Here is a 21,745-nt window from a genome sequence, read left to right as displayed (position 1 = left end):
ACATAGTCAAACAGGTAAGTAAAATGCTAGTAGTACAAACACGTGGCAGCCAAGAAAATCACATAAAACATTAATACATATAAAACAAATAAGCCACGGGGTCGAACAAGGAGTACAGAACAGTGCGGGGTCTTAACAAAGTTCAGAATAGCACTTCAGGTGTATTTAGCCATGAATATAGCTTTTACTTCTTTCTTAAACAGTGCTGTGGAGGAGATAAGCCTCGTTTCAGGGGGGAGTGAGTTCCAGATCCTGGGTGCCATTCCTGAGAAGGAGCGTTTATAAGTTTTTTCCTTCCGGAATCTTCGAGGCTTCAGCAGAAGATTGTTTGTGCCTCTGGTGTTTCTAGAGCCACCAGAGATTGTCAGCTTCTGAGTGAGATAGCTTGGTGAGCTCATGTGGACAGCTTTGTGCGAAATGCAGGCGATTTTCAGATGTATTCTGGCTTCGAAAGGCAGCCAGTTCAGGTTTTTAATGTCCGGGGAGATATGTGAGTGTTTTCTTGAACCAGTGATGAGTCTCGCTGCAGTGTTTAGAGAAGCTCTTAGTGGGGCAGTAGTAGTTAGGGGGAGTCCGCAGAGGGCGATGCTGCCATATTCTATTCGAGGGATGACTAGTGCTTGTAATACCCCCACCAAACCATACAAACACTCATACTGATACTAACAAAAACATCTAATAACCCATATACATACACATGTAGCTACTCACCAACCCATGCAACCACGTATACACAAAGTGAAACACTAATACATATATTTAAATATTTAAACATTACTCTCTAATATATGTATTCACTAAGATACACTTAATAAACCAGTTAACCAATCAATTTAAAAAAACAAAACATCCAAGTAATCACTTATTTAAACATTTATTCTTCCATCAACTTTTACATATACATATATAACACATATTTTTTTTTTTTTAAAGACACACATTCACTGGATAGTGTCATCAGTGATGTCATGACTGATGTCACTGACCATGTCATGAGTGATGTAATATGTGACGTCATCAGCAGTGCATTGCACGCGCAAGTTATAGTGAGTCCAACTAACTATAACGTGGGAATTTCATTGATTTTATGCGAGTAAAATTTCCAGCTAACTATAACTGGTGTCAAACCTATGTTTTTTTCAGTGAATATATAAATATATATATATATATATATATATATATATATATATATATATATATAGAACTAGTTTGAGACAGTTTGAGCCGGTTCGAACCAGTTTAAACCAGTTTGAGCCAGTTTGAACCAGTTTGAGACAGTTTGAACCGGTTTCAGCCAGTTTGAACCAGTTTCAACCAGTTTGAACAAGATTGAGCCGGTTTGAACCGGTTCGGGACTAGGGCCAGTAATGCTGCCCTTTTTCTCATTTAGAAATACCCAGCCCACACCATCCGCATCCACAAACAGAGCAACACACTCAAACCAAATGTACACCACGCACAACACTATGCACAGATTAATGTACCAGCATGCTCCACCAACCCAACCAAACCACATCTACGCACCCTACTATCCCAACTACCACACTTATCCACCATCCAAACTGTACACAACTCTATTCTAAACAGGAGAAGCAGCTTCCAACTCCCTGGCCAGCAAACCTTGTCTGAGGTCGCTGGGAACTGATATGGTCTGCTAGTGGCTGGCACATGTGTACACTGATTGGTGGTTGTATCTGGTGTTTCTATTGCGTTAGGGTCATTGGTTGGGTATTTGAGGTTTCTGATTGGTTTCGGGGTCTGTAATTCAATCATTGTAGGGTTGGGACTAGTGTTAGGGTTAGGATTTCTATTGGAAGTAGGGACTAGGGCTTCCTATGTTATTGGTTGTTGGGAGTAGGGTGGGACTAGGGCTAGGGTTAGACCTTTAAGTGGAAGTAGCTATTGCTGTTTGAGCCTGTTAAGGGCGGAGAGGACAAGGGTAGTTGCCTGTTTGAGCCTGTTAAGGGCGGAGAGGACAAGGGTAGTAGCCTGAGCCTGTTTGAGCCTGTTTGAGCGGGTTCTGGATTACAGCCGGTTTGAGCCGGTTTGAGCCGTCTCGAGATTCCAGCCGGTTTGAGCCGATTTGAGATTCCAGCCGGTTTGAGCTGGTTTGAGCCGGTTTGAGCCGGTTTGAGCCAGTTTGAACCAAATTGAATTGGTTTGAGCTGGTTTGAACTGGTTTGAGCCCGTTTGAACCGGTTTGAGCCGGTTTGAACCTGTTTGAGCAGGTTTGAGATTCCAGCCGGTTTGAGCTGATTGAGCCGGTTTGAACCAGTTTGAGCTGGTTTGAACCAGTTTGAGCCGGTTTGAACCAGTTTGAACCGGTTTGAGCCAGTTTGAGCCGGTTTGAACCAGTTTGAGATTCCAGCCGGTTTGAGCTGGTTTGAGCCGGTTTGAACCAGTTTGAGCCGGTTTGAACCGGTTTGAGCCAGTTTGAGCCAGTTTGAGCCGGTTTGAACCAGTTTGTGCCGGTTTGAACCAGTTTGAGCCGGTTTGAGCCGGTTTGAACCAGTTTGAGCCAGTTTGAACCCGTTTGAGCCGGTTTGAACTGGTTTGAGCCAGTTTGAACCGGTTTGAACTGGTTTGAGCAGGTTTGAGATTCCAGCCGGTTTGAGCGGGTTTGGGCCGGTTTGAACCAGTTTGAGCGGGTTTGAGCCAGTTTGAGCCGGTTTGAACCAGTTTACAGTTTGAGCCAGTTTGAACCAGTTTGAGACGGTTTGAACCGGATTCAAACCGGCTCAAACTGGCTGTTTGAACCGGTTTGAGCCGGTTCGAACCGGTTAGTGTCAGTTTTAACCGGTTTTAACAGGTTTGAGTCAGTTTGGTACCGGTTTGAACCAGTTTGAGCCAGTTTGAACCGGTTTGAACTGGTTTGAGCCAGTTTGAACCTGTTTGAGACCGTTTGAACTGGTTTGAGCCGGTTTGAACCAGTTTAAACCAGTTTGAGCCAGTTTAAACCGGGTTGAACCAGTTTTAACCAGTTTCAACCAGTTTGAGACGGTTTGAGCCGGTTTGGGACTAGGGCCAGAAATGCTGCCCTTTTTCTCATTTAGAAATACCCAGCCCACACCATCCACATCCACAAACAGAGCAACACACTCAAACCAAATGTACACCACACACAACACTATGCACAGATTAATGTACCAGCATGCCCTACCAACCCAACCAAACCACATCTACGCACCCTACTATCCCAACTACCACACTTATCCACCATCCAAACTGTACACAACTCTATTCTAAACAGGAGAAGCAGCTTCCAACTCCCTGGCCAGCAAACCTTGTCTGAGGTCGCTGGGACCTTTTATGGTCTGCTAGTGGCTGGCACATGTGTACACTGATTGATTGTTGTATCTGGTGTTTCTATTGCGTTAGGGTCATTGGTTGGGTAATTGAGGGTTCTGATTGGTTTCTGGGTCTGTGATTCAATCATTGTAGGGTTGGGACTAGGGTTAGGGTTAGGATTTCTATTGGAAGTAGGGACTAGGGCTTCCTATGTTATTGGTTGTTGGGAGTAGGGTGGGACTAGGGCTAGGGTTAGACCTTTAAGTGGTTCAAACCAGCTCAAACCGTCTCAAACCGGTTCAAACTGGCTCAAACGGTTGAAACCAGCTCAAACCGTCTGAAATCTCAAACTGGCTCAACCCGGCTGGAATCTCGAACTGGCTCAAACCGGCTCAATACCAGACCAGTGATGGATTTTCAAAGGATCGTCGTCACAGGGCTACTAGCCAACTGGCCAGCAACCGGGACAACGCGTCGAGCAGAACACAAGCAGAAGGGCCTCTGGTCTTCGGTGCAGGTGGATGTCGGTGTCGGGCTGTCTCAGTCCCCAGTGCACAGGTTCGAGGCTGCCTCAGGAGCTGCGCTGTTAGCAGGTTGCAGGCTTTCCAAGATGTCCAGGGCCATGTGTTCCAACGCCTTCCATGGTGCTCAGTTGTGCTGGAGTGGTGCAGTGGTGTCAGAGAGGTCTGGGAGTCTGGATCTTGTCAGGCTCTGTGCTCGGGACAAAGCAAGCCGTTGAGTTGCTGGATGGTGCCTGGCTGCCCAGGGTGGTCACTCCTTGGCCACAAGGGAGATTCTTCAGTCTTCAGCTCAGGTGAATGTCGAAGGGTCCAGAGTTTCGTCTTCAGTTCGATTCCAGGATTAATCTAACTTCTCCTGGATCAGCTCCTATCTTTATAAAACTAAAGGGGGCTGGTTTAGTTTCTAGGTCCCTCCTATGGGTGGGACCAGGAAGGGGGGTGGTCACACCCCCTCTCCTTTGTTCAGTTTCGTGCCAGAGCTGGGGCTGGAGTGCCTCAGCAACTGGTTTGAACTGGGGTATGCATGTAGCACCTAGTGTGCCTCAGGCAGTGTCTCAATCTATTCAGCCCTCCCTGTCCCAATACACATCCTCCTGTCTGGGGTGGTGCTCGCACCTCCCCAAGCAGGAAACCTATTGTCCAAACCTCCGTGACTGGAAGGACTCCCAGCAGCAGGAGGTCAGACTTGTGTCTGTGGCGGCAGCATCCATTTTGTGATGCTGGGGCTCTGGTTAAATTTAACCGGGATCGTTGGACTTAACATGTCTTCTCCCTCTAGAAGGGTGGAAGCTATCCCCGTTGCCAGAATTGGCGAGGGGGTAGTATTCCAAAGCGTATGACACCTTACATGACATGTTTGGATAAAGCCAAACCAAAGTTTGCATCTAACTGTGAAGATTATAATGCACTTAAGAGTATATGGTATGGCGATATCATAGAACAGCTATAAGGACAGGGTTCCGAAAGCTGCAGACAGGCTCAGCTCATGCTAGAGCACCATCTCACACATAACCAAGCACTCTGCCTCCAGGATTGTTAAGGCCTGCCATAGGAGTGACTTATAGGCGACTGTGTGTCTATATATAAGGGTAGATATAGGAATACTATACCTAAGCAAGGGGTGATTACACAACCTTGCCCCAGCTGAGTGATCAGCCAGTTGTGTCAGTTTGAGTGGCCAGCCAGGGATGGCATAATACATGCTGCAGCCCCTGGTAGGCCTTGGTTACACCTATGCCCTGAGTACCTAGGGTACACTTCTACAGGGGCTGATAAGGTGAACCAATTCCCAATTGTGGATGTACCTAGAGTACATGCTGTGCATTTAGAGAGAGTGCATCTGGGCTGTGGGTCTGATTAGCAGGCCGACATCCACATCTAAGTTGAAAACCAGTAAAGCAAAAAATGGGGGTGACCATAGGAAGCAGACCCTACTCTCCTACAAGCCCCCCCCCCAACTTAGGGACATTAAACTAACCTTGACCAGTTGAGTCTTCATGTTCTAAGTGGAAATATCTGGAGAGTCCATCTGCATTGGCATGGTCAGTCCCAGGTCTATGTTCCACTGTAAAGTCCATCTCCTGTAGGCAAATGGACCACCTAAGAAGTTTGGTATTTTCACCCTTCATCTGATTTAACCAAAGGATTCCAGCCGGTTTGGGATTCCAGCCGGTTTGAGCTGGTTTGAGCCAGTTTGAACCGGTTTGAGCCCGTTTGAACTGGTTTGAGCCAGATTGAAATGGTTTGAACTGATTTGTAGGGACTAGGGCTACCTGTGCCATTGGCTGCTTGGACATGGATTGGGACTACTGGTAGGGCCTTTAATTGGACATAGAGATCATGGTTTTTTAACTGATTGGGTGCTTGGACTAGGGCTAAGATTGGCTGTAAGGTCCTGGTCTCCTATTGGTTCTAGATGTTAGGTCTAGTGTTGTGATTGGATAGCGTTAGGGCCAGGGTTCCCATTGGCTGAAGGGGTCACCTAATTACTAGGGCTATAAAAAAGGCCGGGCTTGGGGCGTCTCAGCTAAGGACAAGGACAAGGGTAGTTGCCTGTTTGAGCCCGTTAAGGGCTGAGAGGACAAGGGTAGTTGCATGTTTGAGCCTGTTAAGGGCGGAGAGGACAAGGGTAGTATCCTGAGCCTGTTTGAGCCTGTTTGAGCCGATTCTGGATTCCAGCCGGCTTGAGCCGGTTCGAGATTCCAGCCGGTGTTAGCCGGTTTGAGATTCCAGCCGGTTTGAGCTGGTTTGAGCCAGTTTGAGCCATTTATAACCGGTTTGAGCCAGTTTGAGCCGGTTTGAACCAGTTTGAGCCAGTTTGAACTGGTTTGAGCCGGATTGAACTGGTTTGAGCCAGTTTGAACCGGTTTGAGCCGGTGTGGGCCGGTTTGGGCCGGTTTGAGATTCCAGCCGGTTTGAGCTGGTTTGAGCCAGTTTGAGCCGGTTTGAACCAGTTTGACCCAGTTTGAACCGGTTTGAGCCAGTTTGAGCCGGTTTGAACCAGTTTAAACCTGTTTGAGCCAGTTTGAACCGGTTTGAACAAGGTTAAACCAGTTTGAACCAGTTTAAACCAGTTTGAACCGGTCTCAAACCGGCTCAAACTGGCTCAATTTGAACCAGTTTGAGCCGGTTTGAATTGGTTGAACCGATCTCAAACCGGCTCAAACTGGCTCAGTTTGAACCGGTTTGAGCCGGTTTGAATTGGTTTGAGCCGGTTTGAGCTGGCTTGAACCGGTTTGAGACCGGTTCAAACCGGATCAAACTGGTTTAAACTGGTTTAAACTGGTTCAAACCGGTTTAAACGTAACCGGTTTGAACCACTTTAAACCGGTTTGAACCAGTTTGAACCAGTTTAAACCAGTTTAAACCGGTTTGAGCCAGTTTGAACCGGTTTGAGCCGGTTTGAACCGGTCTCAAACCGGCTCAAACTGGCTCAGTTTGAACCGGTTTGAGCAGGTTTGAATTGGTTTGAGCCGGTTTGAACTGGTTTCAAACTGGCTCAGTATGAACCGGTTTGAACTGGTTTGAGCCGGTTTGAACTGGTTTGAAACAGTTTGAACCAGTTTACGGTTTGAGCCAGTTTGAACCGGTTTTAGCCAGTTTGAGCCAGTTTGAACCAGTTTGAGCCAGTTTGCACCAGTTTGAGCCGGTTCGGGACTAGGGCGAGAAATGCTGCCCTTTTTCTCATTTAGAAATACCCAACCCACACCATCCACATCCACAAACAGAGCAACACACTCAAACCAAATGTACACCATGCACAACACTATGCACAGATTAATGTACCAGCATGACCCACCAACCCAAACAAACCACATCTACACACCCTACTATCCCAACTACCACACTTATCCACCTTCACCCACAAACAGTACACAACTCTATACTATACCACTAACCAATACACTCATCACTAACACAACGCCAATCAACACCGTACATAACTACATCCCATTCAGACACACTCTCCCTGCTGTAATTACACCTAACATACCACCTTTTATCAATAACAAACATATAATGATCCTTCCATCAGTTGTCCAACAAACACCCTCCTCTCCCATCTACCATAATAACACTAACACACAACACGCACACTGCACACCACCACACTTTGTAACTCCTGAAACAAACCAGTCTAAGATAAACTCTCACGTCTACTTCATTCCCTCCTACACACAACCTACACTCTACTCATAAGCACATCACCACCCCCTCTACATCACCACCTCCTCTCACAAACAATACTACACAACTAAACCCAGTGCATGAAACCTATACAGCAGCACCCCTTTTCACTACACCTCAAAAGCAAAACATATCACACACACCAGCACAACAAGATCTTGGGAGCACAACACCTCATAATACTTACCATTACAAAATACATACATAGACCCACCTTTCAAACCACATAAAGGAACAAACTCCAATACCAAGCTTTCACTCTTCCACCACACCTAACACAGATACAGCAATACAGCACCTCTCTTTTAACCACCTCTCATCCATTGGACAATTTAGAACATTACGACATGACCCACATGCTGCACCACCTCCCCTGACTCTTACACCTTCCGCCTTAAACACACACAAAAAATATAAGCAACATGCCACACCTCACAACTTTGCTTCCCCAAGTCTACCTCACAACAATGTTACACCACAAAAGCAACACAGCACTCTAACTCACTCTCAAACACCATCTCCAAAACATACACATGCAGACCCATCAAAATGTCTTCTTAGCATGCTGGATGAGGAACACGATACAGAACAGCTACACGATTTCTATCCTAATACAGCTAATACCAGCACTAAAAACACACCTGCTACACACCGACACAATACTGATCACTCTTCTACAAAACAAAGTCCCACTATCACCAAAGGCCACTCTCTACACTGTCTACTAATAAATGCTTAATCCCTCTCTAAAAACAAGCACCACACCTACGACCTTTCACTGATGCAAAACCAGACATACTATTCATAACCGAATCATGGTTGGGAGAGGATATGGCTTCAGTCCTGCATTAAGCCATTCCTCTAGGCTATCAAATAATCACCCAAACTCGTATTGCCAAAAAAGGAGGTGGTCTAGCTGTTGTATTCAGGCAAACAATACATATCACTAAAGTTGACAAAATCTCCATAAAGAATTGTGAGGCTCTTCTTACAAGATGCAATCCTACACCGTCTTCCACCTGTAACTTCCTGCTCCTTTACAGACCTCCACCTAGCAAGGCAACATTCCCAGACGCACTTCCAGACACAGTTTCAAACCGGATAACAATACACTCCAGAGGAGGAGCTTAGCGCGCACCCAAGATGGTCGCGTGAGCTCAGAGCTCCCGGACCTTTGCCACCTCCATCAACTATCCTGCAACTAATCCTGATTTGGACGACGGGCTTTTGAGGTCGAGAACCTGCTGATCACTTATCCGTTTGCGAATTTTGATTTGGTCTCCGGGAACCGAAGATATGGATTTTTGAATATCTGCGGCCTGCTCCATGGGACTGCCCTGGGCTTGTCTACTCTGCCAGCCGGGTAGTAATTGAATAACAACGGCCTGCGCTAACCTCCCTTGCCCGGTCTTCTACTTTCAGTTTCGATTCTGACGATCCTACGTCATTGACCTTGCCTTGGTTGCCCTGGTTGCTTGCTTCACTCGACTATTCGCAACATCGCTCGGAGATCCGGACTTTCATTGCTCTTTGCCTAGTGCCTGGTCCTCACTTTATTCTCTGAGCTTCTGCTGGCACATCGAGTGTAGCCATTTTCACTAGGTCTCAGAATACCCTCCGGGGCACACGACCTAAGATGGCCACCAAGCCTGAAGCAGAGAGGCGCAAGACCAGACCGGTAGCTCGAGGAGGTTCTGTCCAATCCAACGTAATGGACCGATATACCCTCACTAAGAGCTCTCCGAGCGGAATGGCTAAACCCCCGGCTGGCATTGAGGACGAATCCCTGCTGGGTGATGACCCATCGTTGAAAGACGTCATGTGCGCCATTGCTGGGATGAAGGCCGCGATGGGACAACAGTATGAGGCCCTAACCCACAAGCTGGACACTGTTGCCATAGATGTCACTCTGATCAGGGCGGATCTTGCAAAAACCAACGAAAAGGTCAAGTCTCTCGACCTGAAGACAACTAGTCTCGTCACCGACGTCTCTGACCTACAGACGGAGGTCGGTAATCTGAGATCCGCCCGTGACTATCTCTCCCGTTGCTTGGACGATTTTGAGGGCCGAGCACGACGGAACAACGTCCGACTGGTCGGTGTCCCGGAGAAGACAGAATCGTCAGCTGTGGACCTACTGGTGGAGGACCTTGTCCTAAATCATTTGGCGCCCAAGGGCCTGAGCAAGTTCTTTGCAGTTGAACGGGCCTACCGTGTCCCGGGTGGCCCGCCCAAGCTGGGAGCCTCTCCGCGCCCCATCATTGCGCGGATTTTTAACTTTCGTGACAGAGATGTGATACTGCAGGCTTCCCGCACATCAGGCCCCACGGAATATGAGAACGCTGCGGTCAGCTTTTACCCGGACTTCACCCAACAAGTCCAGAAGCAGCGGCTGGGGTTTCAAGGTGTGAAGAAGAGACTGAGAGACAGGGACATGAAATATGCCATGCTTTTCCCGGCTCTATTGCGTATCGTCCACAACGATAGAACATTTTTCTTTGATCATCCTGAAGCGGCTAATGACTGGTTGGACTCGCTGCCTACGGGACGAGGGCGATTTGAACACTCGGAACTTTCCGGTGGAGCGGAGGGCGGCCCGACGGAGCAGGAATAGGGAGCGACATCGGCTCCCGGACCGACGTTTTGACTTTCGGCAGTGGTTCGCTGCTACACTGATAATGATTGCTACTCCATTGTCTTACTGGGGTGTGGGTGAGGGGCGGGTGAGACTTCCTCCTCTGGGGTTCTTTTCGTAGATTAGTTGTACGTTAGGGCGACAGGCACGCTGCGAGTTGGGGTGGCTTTTGAGTCTAACGCAGGGGTGCCGGGTGGGGGGTATGATGTTGTTCTGGGGGGTTGGGAAGTTCAGGGGTGTGTTTCTTTGTTTTTTTCAAGGCATAATGCTGACGATCTTCTGTGTTTTGGTGTCGCGGCTGGTGTGGGGGGGGACTTGGGGTGGACTCTGGGATGGGGGGTAGGGGACTACGGATACTGTGTTGGAACGTAAATGGTCTGGGAGATAGAATTAAGCGGGGAGTGGTCTTGCAATTACTGAGACGCTTGTCCCCTGATGTGGTTTTGCTTCAGGAGACGCACTTGCTGGGTAATACGTGCCACGCCATGAATAGGCGTGGCTACCGTCTCGTTGCACACTCAGGTTTCACTTCTGGCTCCAGAGGGGTGGGCATTCTAGTCCGGACCTCCCTCCCCCTCGCTGTTGACGACATTATACTTGATGATAGAGGGCGGTACGCCGCCATTGTGGGGCGGTGGGAGGGTAGGGTGGTTACATTATTTTCTGTTTACATACCCCCAGGTCTTCAAACAACGACCTATGCAGATCTGGGAAGAGTGATTCTGGGAGTCCCCGAGGGTTTGCTTGTAATCGGGGGAGACTTTAATTCAGTAGTATCTGGGATGTGCGATCGTTACCCTCCCCGAGTTCTCGCTAAGTTCCAATCCTGGCTTGGGGACTTCATGGGGGCGCTGGGGCTGACCGATTGTTGGCGCTTACATCATCCTGGGCAACAACAATATACCTTTCACTCTGGGGCCCACGGCAGCCTTTCGAGATTGGATTATGTCTTGATGCCCTCCTCCCAGACTTCCCGTATAGGGGAGGTGAAACATCTTGCCAGGGGTATTTCGGACCATTCCCCACTGTGGTTGGTTGTGAACGCACATGGGGGATCGGAGGGTCGAGTGGCCCCGATCAACCCGTGGTACCTCCGTGATCCTAAGATTAGAGCGGAACTACTTAAAACAATTGATCAATACTTTGCCAAAAATGTGGGGTCTGTATCCTCTTCTGTCTCTTTGTGGGAGGCGTACAAAACTGTGATTCGGGGGCAGGCCCTCTCGTCGATTGGCGATGTTAAGAGACGTAGACGAGAGGAGGTTGTTCGTCTTGAGGCTGAAATTACCGTTCTTGAGGGAGAGTTTGATGCTGGGGTCTCCCCTGAGAGGCTTCATCTGTTGGACCTAAAACAACATGAGTACAGAGCACTGGTGACTGATGCAGCGAAAGAGATGAGTCGTGAACAGCAGGGACGTCTGTATGATGTGGGAGATAAGGCTGGGAAGTTGCTTGCTTGGTTGGATAGGAGAGAATGCGCGAGTCGAGTGGTTCCTGTTATAGTTGACGCGAATGGTGAGAGTATCACGGACCCTGCTGGAATTGTTGAGAGGTTCGCCGATTATTTTCGGGCAGTGTACTCCCCTGTGTCTGATAGACCGGAGCAGGACTCCCACCTGCTTTTACGCGATATCTCGCTACCATGTTTGTCTGATTCAGAGAGGGACCTGCTGGAAGTACCGCCCACGGCGGATGAAGTTGCGACCGCTATCCGTTCGATCCGCTCCGGGAAGGCTTCTGGCCCTAACGGACTCCCTATAGAACTCTACAAGCTCCGTCCGGATGTGCTGGCACCATATATGCGATCTATGTTTTTGGAATCATTGGCGGAAGGGTTTCTTCCTCCTGACCAGAGATTGGCTTTCATAGTGGTTATTCATAAAGAGGGTAAGCCACGTGACCACTGCGAATCATACAGGCCTATTTCCCTAATAAATGCTGAACCCAAGATCCTGGCCAAAGTTCTTGCTAATTGTCTGGTGACTGTTATAGGCGATCTGGTTCATCCAGACCAGTCCGGATTTATACCGCATCGCAATACGGCACTTAATCTTCGGCGCTTGCATGGAGTCCTCGCGCGAGCGGGGACATTGAGAGAGTCGGCCATCTTGGCGTCTTTGGACGCCACCATGGCGTTTGACACGATTAAATGGCCCTATCTTTGGGCGGTCCTTTCCAAATTCGGGTTTGGGCCCACCTTTATCCGTTGGGTTCGATTGCTTTATGCCGATCCCTTAGCCCAGGCAGTGGTGAATGGACGTGTCTCGGCCTCCTTTGCTCTCGGTAGAGGTACGCGACAGGGCTGTCCTCTGTCCCCACTCTTGTTTGCCCTTGCTTTGGAGCCACTGGCGGCTTGGCTGCGATGGGAGCCATCCATGAGGGGCCATTTAATGGTTTCCGGACTTTGAAGACCGTGTATCTCTGTATGCAGATGATATCCTTTTGTACCTCACATCGCCACGAAAGTCGTTAATCGTCCTTTTCGACGTTTTGACTTCTTTCCGTAAGAATTCCGGCTTAGTTATAAATTGGTCTAAATCTTGCGTTTATGTTCTCTCCGGTGATACTCCTCTCCTGCCCCGTGATTGTCCTATTCCGGTGGTACTAGATGGTTTCAAATATCTGGGAATCTTTGTCACCTTGGACCCCACACTTCGGTATGAGCGCAATCTGCTGCCCCCTCTCAGACGCCTTCGGGCGGATGTCGGGACTTGGAGCAGACTCCCCCTTTCTCCCTTGGGACGAGCTGCGTTGTTTAAGATGATGTCGCTCCCCCGATTCCTTTATGCGCTTCAAAACACGCTTGATGTAATACCAGCGGATTATTTTCGTGAGATTGAGAGTCTTCAGCGGCAATTGTTATGGCGGGCCGTCCTCGCATCGCCCTCTCGAAGCTTACACTCCCTTGGTACGATGGCGGCATCGCTCTCCCGGACATTCGTCGCTATTACTGGGCCTCTCAATTGGGGGCCCTCAACCATGGCACCTACACTCCCCCACTAAACCCGGCTTTTGCGATGGACAGATGGTTGCTACCCGGTGGGGACTACAATAGGGCTCTATATGCGAAATCAGCTGGCGGGACTCTTACGGGCCCCACCAAAACAGCAGTGCAGGTATGGCGTAGAGCTACGGCGGCCACGGGATGGGCCGACAGGCCGACCCGGGCTACCCCACTATATGCTTCGGATAAACTGGGCTCCCTTTGGCAATCGAAGGGATTTGATCGGTGGGACATGATCGGGATCAGTAGGGTAGATGACGTATGGATCAAGGGCAGGGTCAAGACGTTTGAGGAATTGAAAGTTGAGTATGGGCTGAATGATAAGGAATTCTTCAGATATGCGCAAGTCCGGCATGCGGTCTTGTCTGTTTTCCCACTAGGCTCGGACGTGCCGGAGGCATCCCCGCTTGAGGATCGGATTCTGGATGGTCACGTTCCTGATAGCACGATCTCGCTAATTTATAAAAAAGTTGATCAATACCAGGACTGATCTGCTAGTTAGTCTTCGAGGGTTGTGGACCAGAGATGGTCTAGAACTCGATGATGAGGACTGGCAGTCCGCGATTTCTTCCCCGAAGGAAGTGGCTATCCCGGCACGTCTTCGGTTCGTCCAACTAAAAATTTTGCATAGGGTGTATGTAACTGGCCCGCGTCTGGTTCGAATGGGATTTTCGATGGATGGACTGTGCAGGCGCGGATGCGGTATGGTGGCTACATTCCTTCATATTATCTGGGAATGCCCTGCTGTGATACGTTATTGGAACCGCGTGCATGAAGTAATGAGTGAGGTCACGGGAGTGCGATTGGTACCTGAAGCGCGAAGATGCTTGTTGAATGTCTGGGAGCCGAATGACTACAATCAGGCGCAGCTCCGCTGGGCGACCTTGGGCAACATGGTTGCCAAGCGTGACATTGCCCAATTGTGGGGCGCTCAGAAGCCTCCGACACTTCTGGGGTGGACACAAAACATGGATTGGTGCATGTTTCGAGAAAAAACTGTGTATGTATCCCGTGGCAAACCAGGCAAGTGGGGGAAAGTGTGGACCCAATGGAACGCATACCGTGGAGATATATGTACTCCCCCACTGTCGGACTTTGATGCTGATTTGTCTTCCTCCCAACCTGACGTTTCCTCCGCAGGAATATAGTTGTTTTGTATATATTTTGGTCTCCTTTCCCCCCCCCCAATCCCCCCCAATTATCGATTGCACTAATGCTTGATTCCTTTATGTACCTCCCCCACGGGCCACGTGATGACACGTTTTAATGTACTGCCTTGTTTTGTGTTGTTCTTTTGTTCTGGTTTTAAAATCAATAAAAAGTTTTCACAAAAAAAAAACAATACACTCCAACCTATGCGTACTGGGTGACCTCAACATTTGGTTTGATAAAACCAATATGACCCATCCAAAAACAATAATCACCGGCCTAGACGCATTGAACCTGCATCAGATTGTCCACAATCCAACACACACCGCTGGACATATCCTAGATGTCATTTTTGCTAATACTGAACTAGTTACCTTTCAAACTATAACTCCAGTCACATGGTCAGACCACCACCTGCTTGCTTTCCAACATAAAACAACACTAAGCAGGATCCCAGGCCAACTAAGTCGAAAAACAGCTAAACACTAGGCAAAAAATCTGGGGTAACCATAATCAGGTATCCACCTTCCTACACTTTCATCTAACCGCCTCTCATCCATTGGACAATTTAGAACATTACGACATGACCCACATGCTGCGCCACCTCCCCTGACTCTTACACCTTCCGCCTTAAACACACACAAAAAATATAAGCAACATGCCACACCTCACAACTTTGCTTCCCCAAGTCTACCTCACAACAATGTTACACCACAAAAGCATCACAGCACTCCAACTCACTCTCAAACACCATCTCCAACACATACACATGCAGACCCATCAAAATGTCTTCTTAGCATGCTGGATGAGGAACACGATACAGAACAGCTACACAATTGCGATCCTAATACAGCTAATTCCAGCACTAAAAACAGACATGTTACACACCCACACAATACTGATCACTCTTCTACAAAACAAAGTCCCACTATCACCAAAGGCCACTCTCTACACTGTCTACTAATAAATGCTCGATCCCTCTCTAAAAACAAGCATCACACCTACGACCTTCTCACTGATGCAAAACCAGACATACTATTCATAACCGAATCATGGTTGGGAGAGGATATGGCTCCAGTCCTGCATGAAGCCATTCCTCTAGGCTATCAAATAATCACCCAAAATCGTATTGCCAAATAAGGAGGTGGTCTAGCTGTTGTGTTCAGGCAAACAATACATATCACTAAAGTTGACAACATCTCCATAAAGAATTGTGAGGCTCTTCTTACAAGATGCAATCCTACACCGTCGTCCACCTGTAACTTCCTGCTCCTTTACAGACCTCCACCTAGCAAGGTAACATTCCCAGACGCACTTCTAGACACAGTTTCAAACCAGATAACAATACACTCCAACCTATGCGTTCTGGGTGACCTCAACATTTGGTTTGATAAAACCAATATGAACCATCCAAAAACAATAATCACCATCCTAGACACATTGAACCTGCATCAGATTGTCCACAATCCGGCACACACCTCTGGACATATCCTAGATGTCATTTTTGCTAATACTGAACTAGATACCTTTCAAACTATAACTCCAGTCACATGGTCAGACCACCACCTGCTTGCTTTCCAACATAAAACAACACTAAGCGACTCACCTAAAACTACCTTACATCCATCCACCTATCGGCCGTGGAACAAACTCAATTTGGAACACTTGGAAACACAACTAACATCCAGTATAAATCAGGAAACCATAAATTCTGTTCAGAATCTATATGAGTGGCTACAGGAAGCTTTTGACATCCTGATACCACTCAAAACCACACAACAGAACAAAAGAAAAAAACGCCTTGGCGAAACATAGAAATAAAAGACATAAAACAATAAATTAGAAAGCTGCAACGTACCTGGCTCAAAACAAACGCCAAACGAGACAAACTTCACCTACAGAAAATTAACAGATTACACAAATCGGCTATCAAAAAAGCTAAGAAAAGGTACTATTCAGACAGAATTCAAAACGCTAAATGTGCAAATAAAGAATTCTATAAAATACTCAATGAATTTTGAAAACCAAATTGCTTAGCAGGAACTCATCCTGTTACTCAAGATTTCACAGACAAACTGGCATATCATTACACGGACAAAGCAGACACGTTGGACTCGTACTTAAAACAGAAACAAAACACCAGCACTAACCCTTGTACAAAACAACTATCCAAGAATGCTCTAATTAAAACCTCTCCATTCCTTCCAACACATCTCACACAATGAATTTATGGACCTGGTCAAACAAGCAGGCCTGCCGATAGCCCTTCTCACCCCTGTCCGCCACAAACTTTCAAGACAGTGTTATTTAACAACCTCTGCTGCCATTCCAGTAAGAAGAATCATCAACGATTCCTTAACTACTGGAATATGTCCAGAAGAACTAAAAAAGTGATTACTGTTTTTGCATGGGGTTGTTACAGTTTAAAATTGCAGTTTTGACCTGCCTGTGATTGCATATTTTATCACCTGTTTTGTGTTTGAAACTTGTGGTTTTCCCTGCCCATGATTGCTTGCATTTACTGTGTTGAATTGTGGGATTTGCAGTCCAACTTCTGTAGTTTGTCTCTCTCATTCCTTGGTGACAAATCTGTTTTCCCTCCAAATTTCTCCTTTGCTCTGTGCTAAGACCCTTGTGTTAAAACAGTGCACCACCAGTCACCATTTTGTGTTCACAAGCCAGTGAGGCCAGCCCCCCCTCCCCCCGCCCCTTCAGCAACAGGGATATTCTACATCAGAGGGTGCTTCTGTGAGCTGTTTAAACTGTACTTAACTGGGGCCTGTGCACTTTGTTTTTTGGCCAGCAGGGGCAGTAAAGTTTTATTCAAACTGTATTGTTAGTTTTCGAGTTAGTGAAGCCTTTACCTGCAGATGTCCAAAGTGTGGATTGAGCCTGTCTGTCTCCTAGGAGATTCTAAACAGGAGACGCAGCTTCCAACTCCCTGGCCAGCAAACCTTGTCTGAGATCGCTGGGACCTTACATGGTCTGCTAGTGGTTGGCACATGTGTACACTGATTGGTGGTTGTATCTGTTGTTTCTATTGCGTTAGGGTCATTGGTTGGGTATTTGAGGGTTCTGATTGGTTTCTGGGTCTGTGATTCAATCATTGTAATGTTGGGACTAGGGCTTGGGTTAGGATTTCTATTGGAAGTAGAGACTAGGGCTTCCTATGTTATTGGTTGTTGGGAGTAGGGTGGGACTAGGGCTAGGGTTAGACCTTTAATTGGAAGTAGGTATTTAGGGCCTCTGGTGTGATTGGTTGTTGGACTAGTTGTGGAACTAAGAATAGGGATAGGCTTTCTATTGAAAGTAGGGACTAGGGCTACCTGTGCCATTGGCTGCTTGGACTTGGGTTGGGACTACTGGTAGGGCTAAAGCCTTTAATTGGACGTAGAGATCAGAGTTTTTTAACTGATTGGGTGCTTGGACTAGGGCTAAGATTGGCTGTAAGGTCCTGGTCTCCTATTGGTTCTAGATTTTAGGGCTAGAGTTGTGATTGGATAGTGTTAGGGCTAGGGTTCCCATTGGCTGAAGGGGTCATCTGATTATTAGGGCTATAGAAAAGGCCAGGCTTAGGGCGGTGAGGACATGGGTAGTTGGCTGTTTGAGTCTGTTAAGGGCAGAGAGGACAAGGGTAGTTGTCTGTTTGAGCCTGTTAAGGGCGGAGAGGACAAGGGTAGTAGCCTGTTTGAGCCTGTTTGAGCCGGTGTGGGATTCCAGCCGGTTTGAGCCTTTTTCAGCCGGTTTGAGCCGGTTTGAGCTGGTTCGGGATTCCAGCCGGTTTGAGCTGGTTTGAACCAGTTTGAACCGGTTTGAGCCGGTTTGAGATTCCAGCCGGTTTGAGCCTGTTGAGCCGGTTTGAGCCGATTTGGGATTCCAGCCGGTTTGAGCCTGTTTGAGCCTGTTTAAGCCTGTTTGAGCCTGTTTGGGATTCCAGCCGGTTTGAGCCGGTTTGAGCCGGTTTGAGCCGGTTTGGGATTCCAGCCGGTTTGAGCCGGTTCGGGATTCCAGCCGGTTTGAGCCTGTTTGAGCCGGTTTGAGCCGGTTTGAGCCGGTTCGAGCCGGTTCGGGATTCCAACCAGTTTGAGCCGGTTTTAGCCAGTTCGGTATTCCAGCCTGTTTGAGCCTGTTAAGGGCGGAGAGGACAAGGGTAGTAGCCTGTTTGAGCCTGTTTGAGCCTGTTTGAGCCAGTTCGGGATTCCAGCCGGTTTGAGCCAGTTTGAACCAGTTTGAGCGGTTCGAGCCGGTTTGAGCCTGGTCGGGACTAGGGCCAGAAATGCTGCCCTTTTTCTCATTTAGAAATACCCAGCCCACAACATCCACATCCACAAACAGAGCAACACACTCACACCAAATGTACACCACGCACAACACTATGCACAGATTAATGTACCAGAATGGACCACCAACCCAACCAAACAACATCTACACACCCTACTATCTCAACTACCACACTTATCCACCATCACCCACAAACAGTACACAACTCTATCCCATACCACTAACCAATACACTCATCACTAACACAACACCAATCAACACTGTGCATAACTACATCCCATTCAGATACACTCTCCCTGCTGTAATTACACCTAACAGACCACCTTTTATCAATAACAAACATATAATGATCCTTTCATCAGTTGTCCAACAAACACCCTCCTCTCCCTTCTACCATAATAACACTAACACACAACACACACACTGCACACCACCACACTTTCTAACTCTTGAAACAAACCAGTCTAAGATAAACACTCTCAGGTCTACTTCATTCCCTCCTACGCACAACCTACACTCTACTTATAAGCACATCACCACCCCCTCTACGTCACAACCTCCTCTAACAACAATACCACACAACCAAATCCAGTGCATGAAACCTATACAGCAGCACCCCTTTTCACTACACCTCAAAAGCAAAACATATCACACACACCAGCACAACAAGATCTTCAGAGCACAACACCTCATAATACTTACCATCACAAAATACATACAAATACCCACCTTTCAAACCACATAAAGGAACAAACTCCAATGCCAAGCTTTCACTCTTCCACCACAACTAACACTGACACAGCAATACAGCACCTCTCTTCTAAACGCCTCTCATCCATTGGAATATTTAGAACATTACGACATGACCCACATACTGCACCACCTCCCCTGACTCTTACACCTTCCGCCTTAAACACACGCAAAAAATATAAGCAACATGCCACACCTCACAACTTTGCTTCCCCAAGTCTACCTCACAACAATCTTACACCGAAAAAGCAACACAGCACTCCAACTCACTCTCAAACATCATCTCCAACTAAGCTTGGGCATAAAATCTGTTTCGTTCGCGGAATTTGCGGATTTTTGGCAAATTTGCGATCCGCAAATTGCGTGAATTTGCTCAAAAATCCATAAATTCGCAAGCTGCAAATTATTTTGCTTGGTCGTGCTTGAAAAATACAATATCGCGCGCGCGGCGTTGACTTACCGTGATTCTGAGTCCGCCGAGTTGTTTTTCTCCCGGTTTGCGTGTCCTGCGCCATTTTGGATCTTGCTGCGTGATCGCGCGAGAGTTTTTCGAATGCAATTACGTCATTGCGGCTCGCCATCTTGCACAGCGAGAGTTTGACAACGCGAGTACGTCATAAGGGCCCGCGATCACGCATTGCGGGAGTAAACAATGCCGAACGCGTAGATACGACACGCAGCTGACTTCCGGCGGGAGATTTGAACAGCTCGCTTTCTCGAAATTCCAAAAATTGCAATTCTGCACAAGAAATCCATTGCAGCAAGCATACACCTTCTGAAAATGATGATTCTGATCAGAGTAACTCCTCAGATTGACATTTGGCTGCACTTTTTGGTGCAAGGAGTCCATTTTTTGGGGGGGGTGGGAGGAAGGAAGTGCCCCAGAGTCTCCAACTTCCTGTTCCTGTCCAGCAGGATCCTCCCAGTGCTTTGTCCCTGTCCTGGTCACTTTTGATTTGGATCTGGAGCTGGAAGGATTACTTTTTGTGGCTACTGCTGGATATTTGTATTTGAGGACTTTTTGGACTTTGGAGTTTGGATCACTTTTGGACTTGAGATTTTACAAGTAAGTTGGTGTTGTTTGTTTGGGGAATTGCAGTTGCTGCAACTATAGTTTTACAACTTTTTTCACAACTAATATAAAATATATATTGTGGGTAGCCACAGTATCCAGTAGGCCCAGGGTTAGTCATGGGTGCATGATACAACTGTTTCTGTGATTATTCTTAACTTCATTCTCATTTATGTCATGGAATTTTAGCTCACTGTTATATGTTGATTTTTAATTTTTGGGGTGCCTGTAAAGCCTCACTAGCCAGTAGGCCCAGGGATAGTGAGTGGTGCATGGACCAAGTCTTTCTGTGGGGTGTCTTTAATTTAGACATCATTGAGGGCATGGATGGCATTGGATTGTGGTGATTTCTGTGTGTTTTTTGACTTTTTGGGGTGGTGTTGGGGCCTGGCCATGTGGCTGGGGGTCAAGGGCCCATTTTGAAGCCAGGCAGTGTGCTCAGGCCTGCACCCAGTTTACCTTGCTTTCTTCCATTAGGCCCAGGGCTACTCAGTGGTGCATGGACCAAGTCTTTCTGTGGGGTGTCTTGAATTTAAACATCATTGAGGGCATGGATGGCATTGGATTGTGGTGATTTTTGTGTGTTTTTTGACTTTTTGGGGTATTGTTGGGGCCTGGCCATGTGGGTGGGGGCCATTTTGAGGCCTGGTCCAGGCAGGGCCTGGCCATGTGGCTGGGGGACAAGGGCCCATTTTGAAGCCAGGCAGTGTGCTCAGGCCTGCACCCAGTTTGCCTTGCTTTCTTCCATTAGGCCCAGGGGTACTCAGTGGTGCATGGACCAAGTCTTTCTGTGGGGTGTCTTGAATTTAAACATTATTGAGGGCATGGATGGCATTGGATTGTGGCGATTTTTGTGTGTTTTTCGACTTTTTGGGGTGTTGTTGGGGCCTGGCCATGTGGGTGGGGGCTATTTTGAGGCCTGGTCCAGGCAGGGCCTGGCCATGTGGCTGGGGGTCAAGGGCCCATTTTGAAGCAAGGCAGTGTACTCAGGCCTGCACCCAGTTTGCCTTGCTTTCTTCCATTAGGCCCAGGTGCACTCAGTGGTCCCTGGACCAAGTCTTTCTGTGGGGTGTCTTGAATTTAAACATCATTGAGGGCATGGATGGCACTGGATTGTGGTGCTTTATGTGTGTTTTTCGACTTTTTGGGGTGTTGTTGGGGCCTGGCCATGTGGGTGGGGGCCATTTTGAGGCCTGGTCCAGGCAGGGCCTAGCCATGTGGCTGGGGTTCAAGGGCCCATTTTGAAGCCAGGCAGTGTGCTCAGGCCTGCACCCAGTTTGCCTTGCTTTCTTCCATTAGGTCCAGGGGTACTCAGTAGTGCATGGACCAAGTCTTTCTGTGGGGCGTCTTGAATTTAA

The sequence above is a fragment of the Lissotriton helveticus genome, chromosome 10 (genome assembly GCF_964261635.1).
Source record: "Lissotriton helveticus chromosome 10, aLisHel1.1, whole genome shotgun sequence".
Classification (NCBI taxonomy): domain Eukaryota; kingdom Metazoa; phylum Chordata; class Amphibia; order Caudata; family Salamandridae; genus Lissotriton; species Lissotriton helveticus.
The sequence above is the reverse complement of the archived record's forward strand: the minus strand, read 5'-3'. Positions refer to the sequence as shown.